At 25.1% G+C, this 15,095-nt stretch overlaps 1 long non-coding RNA gene across 2 annotated transcripts; it reads left to right on the top strand.

The window, feature by feature from the left end:
• The first annotated feature begins 2,383 nt into the window (after positions 1 to 2,383).
• Positions 2,384 to 13,860, top strand: LOC100161133. Of its 2 annotated transcripts, none has more exons than XR_511041.3 (2): positions 2,384 to 2,652; positions 9,723 to 11,106. It is a non-coding gene; the product is annotated as an uncharacterized LOC100161133 (long non-coding RNA). The 2 variants fall into 2 exon arrangements; XR_511040.2 differs by lacking the exon at positions 9,723 to 11,106 and adding an exon at positions 12,347 to 13,860 and having other exon boundaries at positions 2,392 to 2,652.
• Positions 13,861 to 15,095: the final 1,235 nt, after the last annotated feature.

Genomic DNA, 15,095 nt, shown 5'->3' with positions numbered 1-15,095 from the left:
GTTTTTTTTATCTGTGGTTTTTACTTTTTACCATCACATCATAACGCCATAATAATGTCATTTATTTATACTTTGAACACGTATAATATAAATAAACAATTTTTTTGGGGACGCACATCACGGTAATACGCAACATCCTAGTACAGGGTTCCCTGTGCCACAACATAAAAGTGTGTATTTTATAGTGTAATTTTTATCTTATTAGGTAGGTATGGCTTGTATAGCTTGCGTAAGCATCAAGTGATACAAGTTATATGTAATTATGTAAATATGCTGATGATCATTTATGTTTTGGATTCACATGGAATGACTAGTTATTGCCCTTTACCTGTTTGTAAGGTCGAAAAATAATGTGGATTTATTTCTTTATGTGTGCCCTGAAAATTTATTAAAAGATCAAATTCGCCATCAAGTAAAATAGGATATGAACCCCTGCACTAGTGCACTAGTGTTTCGCGACACACAGTTTGAGAACCACCGATATACATAATATATATGTATATGAAGTGTATATGATTATTAATACTATTAATAGGCGATCAATAATATATATATATCGTAATGTTAAATTGTTTTTTAAATATTACTTTTATTACTTATTATTTATTTGTACCACCTAATAATTATTGATTGGTTACTGATCGCTCATAATTTTTAAGGGAGAAAGAGAAGTTATTACAAGATTAAATCGATCAAAAATGGCTGTATATTTTGTCCATTTTTGTCCATTTTTACCCAATTTATATTTATAGTGATTATTTGATACGATTTAGTAAGAACATATCAAATATAAATATTGTATAAATAATAACACCAGCTTACAATTAAAAATTAATTTTTAGGAATGTAGGTATTTATTGATATTACAATATATTAGGTACATATTTTGTTGTCCTTTTGAGATAGACAGGATCAAGTCGTCCAGAAGTTACATAGAAGAGTTAATTTTTATTTTTTTAATAGATTTGTAAGTTCAAGGAAATCGTACAGATAATGTAACAGCTTTTTAGAATATTTAGAGTTTATACAGTATAAGAAATTTCAGAGTTCGAACCTCCAGACAGTTTTCATTCTTCACCTAGGGTCCCTACCTATTAATACTATCGTACTAATTGTCACAGCATTGGTTGTAGTTAGTTATATAATATTTAGACGAATAATTACTATCACAAAATAATATTGTAAAGAAATATATTAATTTACGACATTTTGTTTAGTTATAACTTATAAATAATAATAATATTTTAATTTACAGTATTGAACCAAACGGGTAGGTATCGACGTTGTAGAATAATTACGTAATGAATTGGCCGAAAGGGAAATATAATATGCTTGGTTATACATTTCGACTAAAAGGGGTTCTGTTCTTTTTATTTTTATTAAACATATAGGTAATGAAGTACGCAAGGAAATGTGTACGTGTATGTATATTGTATGATGTATATACTATGTTATAAAAGAAAATTTATTTATTTAATTTTGAAATAGTTTTATCTAATAGATAAATTCGATAACATTAGTTAGTAGAACGAAAAAAAGTATTTTTAATTAGTTATGATTATGACTAATAAATCATGAACTGCGTATAATATATAGTTGGTATAGAAACCAGAGGTCTCATTTTTTTAATGATAATTTGTTATGTATTAAAATGTATTCAATTAAAAAAAAATGCTAACAACATGTAAACAAGGTACCTAAAAACACATTAATCATTGTTACCTTCTTTGATTAATAAACTGGTTATCAAGATTTCTAATACACTTGCATAGTTACATGATGTGTTATTGTGAAGATGATAGTACGAAACTAGAGTTGTATTTTTTATTTTAGGTATATTATAATTGAATGAATTATGTATTATTATGTATTGTTTTTGACACTTTTTAAGTAAAACAATAATACTATTATTATTAAAAGAAATTATTGGTTAAAGAATAATTAATTATAGGTACCTAAGTACCTATATCAATCATATAAACAGGGCTACTTATTTTTAATTTTACATTTGGGTATTGGCTGACTTTATGTTGTTTAAGTTTTTGTATTTATGTTTTAATAATATAATTATAACATAAAATATTATTATCGATGCAGCACGCACGTGTAGAAACGATAATTATTCTTGGTAGGTAAAATATAATAATAATATACTGTTGATAAATAATAATAATAATAATAATAAAATAAACGATAAAAAATAACTATTAATTTAGCAATGTTCTTCATTAATCAGATCGAGAGTTATATAAAATTAGGCATTTTGTTCGTGTTGTCCACTGATTAATATCGTAAGCCAGTGAACCACGTAGAGCTGAGTGCGTTGGTTATAAGGGCGGTGGGAGATGGTGGGTCGGACGGAGTGCATCTGTACCATCGATATACACATTTCATAACAATATAAGAACCGGTGTTTTGAGGTCGCCGCGTGTAGTTCGCAATTATCATTTGTCGAGTGCACTTCGGCCTAGACACGGGTTTTTATTTTGTTTAATTATACAGTCCGAGTAAATCAGCCGAGATGGTGGACGAGAGGAGTAGCTTGACAAAAGTAACCGGCAAGACCAAGGGAGTGTTTCGAAACGCCAAGTACGGGTCGACTAACGACCAGAAACAAGTCATCGACACCAAACAGAAATACCGGAAATTAAAGTGAGTTTTGAGCGGTATTTCATGTGTTTTGTTTATGCAGATTTCGACGCTTTTTTTACGCTACTCTGTATACACACGTGTTTGTTTGGGCTAATATACTAATATAATGTAGAATTGTAAACGAAATACCAATGGACATTTATTTTTCTCTTTCATCAACAGCTTTATCTTGCGCCGGAAAAAAGCGATCGCTTTAGAAAACAATTTAAAAATACCATCTGTAATTGTAAATTAGTTTTAAATCAGAATTTTTTTCTAAATTTAATTTCAATAATTTAACATGTTTAGTTATTATAGTAAGAAATATCCGGTACAATGATTTGTCTATTAATGCATTTTAAATATTAAGACACAATGATAAGTTAGAAATGAAGTTTTCTTTTAAGTAACTAAATAGTTATTAAATATTTTAATTATTTAAATATTTTATTTAAAATGTTTATTATGTTTTTTATTTTAGTTCTTGACGAATTTTTCTTTTCAAAATTATCTTGTTTTCATATTTTTATATTTTTACATATCTATATGTGCACTTTTTCAGTTTACAATTTTCCGAGTTTAAAATTCTCAAAGGTTGTATGGAACAATTTTGATGTATAGAGTTAAACACGTTTTGTGGAAACGTTTCTAAAATTTCTGAAAACAAGTTTTGATTACGATTAGTTTACAAAATATATTGATTCATAAGTATAAATTCTGTAGGAACATTATTAAATACAAATCATTGCTTATACAAACTGAAAGATACCAGTTTTAGAGATCCATCCAATTTATTTATCATATTTTATTATCACTAGGTTAATGATACATTATATTAAGTATATAGTTTTATACTTATTTTACTATAAAAATATTAAATTAGTACTCTTTTACTGCTATAACAGAAACATTTAAATGATTTGTTTTTTCATAAGTTCATGATTACGGTGATATTTTATCAAGTATTAATAATAAGATGATTTATTCTATAACTATGACTTCATTTTAGTATTGTACTTGAAATTTTAATTTGAAATTCAAGTTATTATACAATGTTATATTCAGATACAAATTGAATATTTGATCACAGTAAGTAATTAAGTAATTTAGTTTTAAACTAGTTTATATCATTTAATGTAACTACTTTTGTTTTGAAATGTAACCTATTAATTAATAGTATATTGAATATACATATTTTGTATACATATTTATAATAAATATGCTTAATATAGTCGTAACACATAACGTAACTTAGTAGAAAAACAATAAGTTCTTTAATTTAGGCATTAATTTAGATACTCGTTATGCATAATTTGTATGTAGATATGAAAATTGTAATTTTTTGTAAGACACCTACATAATATTGTATAATATGCATATTATTATATATTATACTACTATAGTACCTACTATGTATAATATACATAGGAATATAGGATATTGTGGCGTTGCATCTTAACAACCTGCATTATTAATCCCTATCGTTAATTTTAAAGTGTTATTTGCTCCCTTACATGACCTTAAATGGCTTAAGCCCAGATTATGAGAAAACATATGAAAAACATTTTTAAAAAAATTCATTGCGTAACATTTTTAATACGCATTATACAACTCTAGAAATTGTTTTGATCCAATTTTTTCTTAAGATTCGTTGTTTTATCTAAGTGATATTAAAAAAAATTAATTTTATGAAAAGCACATCGGTGTTTAATAATTAATGTTTGCCTATATATTATGTAATTTAAAATAATTTTGTAATACACCACTGTGATAAATGACACATTTAAGTAGGTCTAAATTATATTTTCTCGTGTTGACTGTTGAATATACGTACATTAAATCGACTTTATATAATAATGTACTTTAAATTCGGAGGTTCTGTTGCTGAATGGTCTCTTCTTCATGTATTTCAAGTCATTGTTCTGAATCTTCTGTCATATTTATGTTACTTATTGTATATTTATGTATAACAGATTTTAACAAACATTTTAATAATAAAAACACAAATTTTTGTATTAAAATTACCAAAGAGTACCTAATTGTTAATAGTGAGGCCTAAAAGTAAAAAGGAAAAATAATATTTTCTTAACTAATATTTTAGGATATATTAGGTACTTATAAAATTGTATTAAGTTTTAGGATATATTGTTTCTATTTTTTCATTTATTATAATATAAAATATTACCGTAAGTGTACTTGGAAAAAAGTTATGAAGGTATTTATTATATGTTTATTTAATGTTTTTATTGTGTATAAACCGGATGTGAAACGATTGTTAGCTAAATTGTTAACGGACGTAAAATTAGGTTCAATGAACAAAGTTATATTGGTAAAATAATTTATTATTCTGTCTATTAAAAATCGCATCCTCTAACCCACTTTCTGTTAAGATACTTTTAGTATATTTCCATTCTTTAGGTGGACCACTATGAATATTGCTAGTTGTGACATGCAAAGTACCAATATTAAATTGTGCTTGCAGGAGAACAATTTATGGAATATACTTTGGGGAAACTTTTCAGTTTTTACATTGATAATAATTATAATAACCCGTAGGTAGTACCAATATGGGAATTGTGAAAATAAATAAATGGATGTAAAGGTATCTTTATATTTAAAATACAAATATATTTAAATTGTTAAATTATAATAATGTGGTATTTTATTTATAGCATAATATAATTAATACCTATATTATGTTGTGTAATTTTGTATAACTACAATACTATGATAAACTGGTTTATTTGCATATCGTACGTTGTAAAATAAAATTTTCAAAATATGTTTTTATTCCATGTTATAAAAATTATTATTTAAATTATATTGAGTTTATATTAGTTAAGATAATACGCATAAGTATCTCACTTTAATTATGTTATCAGATATACCGTATACGTAATTATAAAAATATGAATTTGTTGTGAATGTTTAAGTTTTTGTTTTTAAATATTATGCTTTGTTTAAAAAAATGTAAAGAACAATCCACAGAAAATATTGTAATTTTATTGTTATATTTATTTGTACTACCGCAGGCTTGTGACTCTGGTGATTCATTATTAATCCTATTGTTTTATTTTGTATTAAAAAAGAAACATATCGGTCTGAAAACGACCTTGAAAATTGTTTTTCTCGTTTTCATTCAAACAAACGTATCGAATTTTCTGTTGATTGCAATATTAATAGTAATATAAAATATAATAATGATATTAATATTATGTTATGTGCGTCATAATGTTAAAAATATTATACCTAATATATTAATTGACTTTATAAAAAAGAATAATAAAAAAAATAAAAATATATAAACTAAAATATTATTTTCATTTGTGAATGTTACAATTATCATACTAATATTTTTGGTTATTTATATTGTTATTTTCATAAAATATATTTAACTGTGTGAAAATTAATATTTAGAAATTAGATGGATACTTTAATTTTAATTTAATTTTATGTTGTTATAATATTAGGTACTTACCTATATTTGAATTATTCCGGTATTTCGAATACAACTTAGAATTTAATTACCATACTATTATATAACAATATGTTATATTATATCTTATACAGAGGCATTTATTGAAGATGACATACAATTTTTTTATTGAAATAAACTAAATTTGATTAAATATGATGAAATATTCTGCATATTAATAATATAACTAAACATTTGAGTACATAATATTATTTTCCAGTTAGGTATATTGGATTTGAAACTAATGGCTAATAAGTAATGATTAGGGTAGAATGTTTATGATTTGCATGTTTTTTTTGGTTGTCTTATTGCATGTATTCTTAGATATTTGATTCATAATGTCTAGATTCAAATGTCAATATTTCATTTTGCATATATTCCGAAATTTAGTATTAAGTGCATATGTTTGTGATATAAAAAAAAAAACGCAATCAACTAAATCTAAATCTAAATTTCTATCTATATCCATCTATATATTATGATTATACAATAGTTATCGCTAATTTATTGTCAGGAATTCTATATTGATATTCGGAAATATAGGTAGGTACATCGAATGTTTGATAGAGCTTGTTATTACATATATTTTATAATCTACTTCTTTAATTTCAATTCAATTATTTTAATATAAAAAAGTTTAAAGCATTTTTTTAAATTTGTTCATGCATATTTAGCTATTTTTAGTGCATAAGTATCCTAACCCAAGTGGCTAAGTATAATGATCATTGTAAAACATTCTATACATTTAATAATGTTACTAAAAAGTGATATAAATAAATTAATTAATTTTGTCACTGAATTATATAAACATAACATCGCTGCTAAAATTATTTTGCGGGTTAGTTGATTAAATAAATATATAAAAATATTATGCAATCAGTTATTTTAATGTTGTAAAAATGAAAAATTATTTTAAAAACCAAAATTGTATTAAAATTAATCTTATTTTGAAAAATTCTAAATTCAAAATAAAGACATTTTGTTTTGCTGTCAATTGACAATTAATATCAATTATTTCTGTTTAAAAAAGTAAAAGTACCTACTATTATTAATTATTATTATTTGCTTCTAGAGCTTAAATAAAATTACCAAAACAAATTTGTAAACTCATATTGGGGAAAAAGTTGCATAATAATTGTAGGTAGGTACCTGTGATACAAACTGATAAGTTTAATACTTTAATTTATTATATCTACATAATATGTACTAATTATACGAATCGTGGATACATTTGTATAAACAGTATAATTATAATTTTCTATGAATTAAAATGGGATCAATGTTCAAAAATGTTTAATCTTGTATTCTCGTTAATACGTTGTACATAATATTATATATGATCTCACTACCTATAAAGTCCAATTAGGCGTTTAGCTTTTAATATTTTGCTCCCACTAAGAAGTAACGGAAATGTGTAGAAATTAATTCGTGATTGGATCTTTAATAATATGTTATATTTGTTTTATATCTTTTGTGTTACTTAGGTAGAAACTTAGTATTTTAGGGATTGTTGATTTTGCTTTTGTAGTTGTGTCTTGTACCTACAGTTTTAAGTAATTGTACATTAATTGTACCTATTTAATAAAATATAAATGCAATAAAAAATGGACTGTGATGATCAAAAGCTTAAACCAGGGTTTTGCGCTAGAACTAACCTGATACCTGTACCGTTACAGTAGTAATACCTACCCAAAATAATGACGATATCCAATAAAATCTGAAATTAAAAACCCCATACAAAAATTAATTACTGGTTTTAATGTGAACTCTTTTCCCATGCCAAGATTTAAAAACTGTGTTATAAATATATAGAGTTTATTGACATAAAGTCTATTAACTCAATACACTAGGTACTACTGTACATCTTAAATGTATTAACATTTTTTTAAAAAATCATATTCGGAGCAGTTTTAATTTGAAAAGAGTTAGTATCACCGCATAACACTCCTTCAGTGGTATAAAAAATCTAAGTATTTTAAAATGTAGTCTTTTAGTACACTTAAGAATACCAAAAATCAAGATTTTAATAAATTGTTTATTAATAATTAAAATAGGGTGAACATGCTTGTTGTATCACATTGTATAATAAGTAGAATGTATATAGGTAGTAGCTGGTATACACATAGTTTTAATAGTTATATAAGAAAACACAAAGCATGAGTTTGGCGATAACATTTTTTATCCCAATGTCGGTTAGCACTATACAGCCTCAATGCTTCAATCTAAATATATCAGTATAGATCATAATTTATTTTTGTTATCGAATTTAAATCCGAACGCTTTAATTGAAAGGTAGCTATTGAAATAATTATATTCTAAGGACTGAAAAATAATAGCGAATATTATTAGGTATTGATTTCTAACGCCAATATGGTATATTTTTGAACGCGACCGATGAATTTAATATATTTAAATAAATATAATCTTCTAGTACACAGTTACTTATTATTGTTGCAAATTTTAACATTTTTAACTGTACTTTTTAATTTTTATTATACATCTTAACGTATTATTACAGTGTAGATATACTTAAGTTAAATACAGTGATAAATATAACATATTTGTCATCAGTTTAGGATTTTCTAAACTTAAGTATGGCAAATATATATAAATAATATATATATTATCTAATATTATTTAAAGTTTGAACTATTGAGATTTTCATGTATGTAACTAGGCAAGTAGGTACTCATCATATAGTTGTAATTTAGTTATAGATCCATTTATAAAACTAAAACTTCGAATAAGTGATGATAATTAATTATACTGCTTTACCGTTGATATTTGACTCACAATTAAATTAAAACAACTGTCATCTACCATTTAACCACAATCGTTAGTTAAATTGATAATAAATTTACAGTAAGTATCAGTAGGGTTCAACATTAATTTAAATATACTAATTTAGCCGTCATTTAAAAATATTGCAAAACATAAATTCTCGTGGGCTGTAATGAAAATCACAATTAAAACATTCTTTAGCTAGGTACAACAATAATTCTATGTTCAAATTTGCATGAGTCGAATACGTACCAAATACGATATAACTTAGATAGGTATAAACAGGGGTTAAAGTGAAGGGGGCGCAGGGGTACTCAGTTACCCTACCGCTGTCGGTGGTTTAAAAGCGTCCCCTTTAACAAATTAGGATTTTATACATTAGACATTATACATAATTATATAATATGGAACGGTTATAAGATTATATGGAGACATTAGACCCCTCTGGAATTTTTTCCCAACTTAAGCCCTGGCTATAGGTACTAGATCTACTTAATAATACGTTATATAGGTAATTATACCAACACCACCGAGATATTAATGTTACAATTTGTAATTTGTCCTATTTTACTTTTAGAAACTTAGGAAAGTTTTTAAAGCCATTCCTATCAATGATAATTGTATTAGATGCAAAATTATTAAACTAACATATTATTATATAGCTTTTTCGGTGAAAATTATAAATATAAAATGCATTTGAATGCACTATCGCACTGGGAAATCATCACTGATGCAACAAATGACGCATGGCACAATATGGGCTAAAATAAAATTATTATTATTTGGGATCTTTAGATTTTCATGGTTAGGCGATCGTGTGATTTTTATGTTTCAGTGAAGATGATATGTATTATAATTATGAGGCGGATTTGATGTTAGACTCAGTAAACCATAGGTACAAGAAAATCGTGTTCACAACATATGCCATGGGCATGGCTATGACCATTATTGGATGTTTATTGGTACTTTGAGTATAATCTGAAATTCAAATAGAACTGTATACGAACAATTATTATAGTGTAATATGACGTCTAAGAAAATTGTTGACATTTAATTTTAAATTTTTTAGCGATTTAGCATACCTATTAAAATATAATATGACAATGTTTTTTATGTATTGGGTAAAACGAGCCAAGCGAGGTATATTCGTGATACATTAACAAAATATCTCATTGTATTTTTCAGTTTTGGTAATTATTAGACCTACGTATTCCACGAACCCAATGAATGTACATCAATCGATAGTAGCACAGGCACCACAGCTGGTAACATTAGACACTTTACTTATTTTGAGGTTCTTTATAAAAGTATAAAGAATTATACTTAATATAGTCTATATTACGATTACCTATATCACGAATATGCCTCACTTTAGTCATCATAATGAAATATTTTACGTTATTCAATACGTAACTTTTTTCTATCTAGATTGCCAAAAAAAATTGTGTGATTAAAATATTTTTCTACACTTGTTTCCTAATATTATTTGTTCTTGCTATGTGTCATTTTTTTAAAAACTTTTGTTTAAATCATTAAATTAAATTTGATTATTTATTATATATATTTTTTTAATAAATTGTATTTATTTTATTTATAACATATTTTAATAGTTTGTTTTTTTGCTTTTGCTAATTGCACTAAGTTATATATTGATGATACCTATATTATTTTATTTTCAGTGCTTTGTTACGGTTTATAGCCGCCTGGAAATAAAATAGTAACGCCTTCATGATTTATGTTAGTATATGACGATGGTGGGAAAATAGTGGAACTATTGAAAGTATAATTGATGTGGGTAGTTCTTCAATAAAATTTAATTTAAAATAAATTGATTACTTACACACAATCTGTCTCAAAATAATGTTAGCTCAGTGAAATTGCTACATTTACATGGCACTAGTTATATTTAACAGTATGTATTGCTAGTTCTATATAGGTAAAACACTATCATTATTGATTATTAATTAAAAAGATTGTGAACTATTTTTGTTCGTACAAAAACCATGAACTAAAAATAATATTTAAATGTAAACATTATTATAATAATATGCTGTAAAGATTTATTACTTATAACCAAAAGTAATAACAACATATATAGGAAGGTATGTGTTATGATTTTTTTTTGAAATACATTGTTATGTAACAGTATATAATATTATAATAGGTATGATTTTACTCGTGTATACGTTCAAATTCTTGAAATACAAATTTATTAGCAATACAAATCGTGTTTTTATTTTCATTGCTTCATACAATTAATATGAAAATAAATTAAAATTGCATTAGGCTGCTCTTAAAAAATTAACACATATAACCATTATAATAATGTCAAATCCAATAACTAATTAAATAGCTTTAGTTTTCATAATAAAATATGTACCTATACAATATTTACTTCTGTTTGTGTAGTTTGTATTGTAACACATAATTGCTTGTTTTCTGAATGTTATAATAAAATAATAAATTATCAATTCAAAACAAATTGATTAAATCAGTTCAAATTTTGTAGTTTAATGAGTTAATATGGATAATTAAATGTCAAATTTACAAAAAATGTATTCAGTTTTTGTTACAATATAATATCAATAGATAGGTAGGTACTTCATATTCATAAATTCAGTCAACTGTCCCATCAATCATCAATGTCATAATATAAAACTATAATGTTATCCTTGAACATGAAAAATCAAAAATCAAACATTTATTAGCCTTGAATTGGACATAGTTACAATGCACCGTAGAAATATTGTGTAGGTATTGGATGTATAGGATATTGATAATTAGTGGTGCAGTATATTGTGTGGTTGACCACATTTTTTTTACTCACTCATAATATTATATTATTATAATATATTGTGTTCAACGTATAGGTTATCTTTAGTTCAAAAGATCATTTTTTATAATATTCTTTTTTAGTTTCTAATATTGTAAAATATTATTTGTTAAAAACATTAAAATTTAAAACATCTATTCGAGTGGATCAAATAACTATAAGGTTTCTTCTATTGATACATTGAAGGCTAAAAAATATATATGTTTTCACCTAAAGCTATATATTTTGTTATTTGATAGCACTGGATGTAATTAAGGATTAAAAACAAAACTAACATCAAGCTAACTTTGACATTTGTGGCTTAAGATTGTATTACGTCTATAGAACAATGTGATCTGATAGAACGAAAAAAATCATTCGAGGTTCCTCATGTTGATATTTTGTATTAATAATATTGTCGTTAACATATTATAAGCGTTTAAAAATTAAAATAAGCAGGTAGCTCTTATGTTCTTCCGTTTGTTTTCGCTTATTTGAATCTATGTGTATATTTAATTGTAAAATATCATATATACGAGCTCTTAGCTTTCAGAATTAATGTCTTTGATATCTATTCATTAAAAACTTGTATAGTGTATACAATATATGCAACGTATAGATATGCATGATGTGTTATTTGGTTTTAGATTCTTAAAGAAGCTGTGGAGGTGGAGGTCGAGTTCAGGAAAGAAAACCAATGAAGAATTATTGGAAGAAGGTCCAAATATTGAACAGAACAAAGTTACGTTAGTCACATACGCACTTTGTTTTATTATGATGCTGGCTGGTCTGTCAGTAAAAATGGATTGATCTCGGATCGTCTATTATAAATATTCATATTTTTTTAAATACACATATTATATAATAAATATGTGTGTGAACACCAAGGCTGATTATAGCTGGGGGTGCATTTTAGTTATGATATTATTTTGATGCCTTTTAAGTGGCCGTATGGCTCGATATTGTTGTTGTGTTGTGTTGTGTTAGTGCGTTACCTATGTAATAAATCAGTGAACTGTGAACCACGATAATATCATTATACTACGCAATGATTACTATAATAGTTATTTGATATGATACATTTTCCAAAATTCGTGTTAGACATATCACATGCTATTAGTTTTTTGACTTTAAACTATAATTGCATTTCTAATTAAATTCTTATTTCCAAAAATGCAACAACATAATTGTACTATGTACCCATAGTTTAAATATACAAGGTTATTTCACATAGCCCATATTGTTATCAAACAAAAATAAAGTGACAGCGTAAGGATACGTATCATAGTATAGCCAGTATAGGTTGTCCCCTTACGCTGCCATTTTAATTTCTTAACGTGATAAAATGATATAGTGGGGGTAATACTGCCCCAACTTGTTATCAAAATCAATTAATTTTTATCAACATGTAAATACTTATTTTGTTTTTATAAAAAAACACGATTCCAACAACGATTTTAGCATATAATATTCCATCTCATGCTAGACAGGTTTTATCTTATCAGTTACCAAGTTTTCCACTTCATCACATACTTCAATATTATGTTAGGATTTTTTTTTTCCAAACACGATTCTTGTTTTTAATAGTCACCCTTAAATATTAACTGGATAATGATAGTGGATTATTGTATAATAGATCTTAATAATATACGGTTATTATTGTTATTATTGTAAATATATAGTTCTTAATTAGGTAATGCTATTATAGAAACTCGTTTAAGAACACTTATTAAATGATAATTTATACAATAAGTGTCTATTTATTTTTAACTATTATAATTAGTACATATATTTACCTAACATTACTATAATAATGAGAAAGAGATACACGAATATACGATTATAAATATATAACAGTTAATAAGACATTTATTATATTATTTATACAATATAATATAATTATTTTGTTGTATACTTGTATTATTTAATTGAGATATTAAATAATCACAAATATTAATATTTGTAATAATAATTTATACCTACTTAAACATTCATTTGCTGTTTAATGAATTATCTATAGAAAAAAATATTTTTTCTTAATTCTGAATTATTTTGTTATTTTGTATTTTAGTTTTTATCATCTAGGTAATACCTATTGTTATTGTAATTATTATATTGTAAAATTAAATGAATAAAATAAAATACATATTAATAAATAAAATGGTGGAAATCATACAGCAAACTATAAAGGATGTCAATCCTTTAAAAAAATATTAAACCGCACCAAACCTAAAGTTAAAAAAATAAATAATGAAAATCAACCTGTTCCAACACTTGCAATACTACCTCCATTTCGAAGAAGTGGAAACGAAGCCTGAGGGCTGACTCAAAGTTCAAACTCAAAAGAAAAACCGTTATACGCCGAAATCGCAGCTAACAAAACACCACCCGATCAATCTCTACACATCATTACCAAATTTCTCGACGAACTAAAATCTATACTTAACCCCATTCTTGCTGTTTTAACATCCCTAATAAACAAATTAACACTCCCTGTAACTCATCCTACCCCATAACACTCACACACACACACACACCACATATTCCACATATCAATAACACGAATACACAATATAAAAAAATTATATTATGTATAAAATTCTAAATTAAACTGTCATTGTTATCGTTTTCTTTTTATAACTAACTTGTTGTAACATGTAATATGTTGATACATTTTAATTTATAATAAATAAAAAAAAAAATAAATAAATAAATAAAATGAAAATAAGATATTAATTTAGGTTGGATTGTTTTCGAAAATATTTTTTTTGAAGTGTTTAATACAATAGGAATATACTGAAATATATTTAAGTTATATTTTAAAAGCAATGAAAATACATCTGCATACAAATTATGATATTTTTTTTATTTTTTATTTAAATTTACTTATTTAATTTTCGTTGTATAAATTTAGTTATATGCTATTATTATTTCTTAGTAAAAATCGAATGTATTCATTACTTCAGAATTCGGATGTACTTCTATGTACATTTAGTGTTAAATTATTAATCATTTATTAATTACTACTCTGTATTGCTGTTTTAATTAAATTTAATATTTAGTTTTAAATCTCAGTAGGTATATTTCTTATTTTTGAAATATTGTTGATATGGATGCACTAATCTAGAAGAAGTACGCAATAAGAAATATTTTTTCAGCAAATAAAAAAAAAAAAGGATAAGTGAATACCACTCAGCTGAACAGTAAGTGTCGAGTGGGCCACTGTAATGGATGTGTTAAATTTGAATTCAATAATATGAAATCATTGTATATGGAAAATGATTCTGGGCGAAGATAAGTCAGTCTGTTAAGTATTATAAAGTTTATTTTATGATACCTATTATTACTTTTAAAGTAATTTATTTTACTATTATGAGAAAGTTATACCCGCATGTG

This window comes from Acyrthosiphon pisum, chromosome A1 (assembly GCF_005508785.2).
Source record: "Acyrthosiphon pisum isolate AL4f chromosome A1, pea_aphid_22Mar2018_4r6ur, whole genome shotgun sequence".
Taxonomy (NCBI): Eukaryota; Metazoa; Arthropoda; class Insecta; order Hemiptera; family Aphididae; genus Acyrthosiphon; species Acyrthosiphon pisum.
The sequence above is the reverse complement of the archived record's forward strand: the minus strand, read 5'-3'. Positions and strand labels throughout refer to the sequence as shown.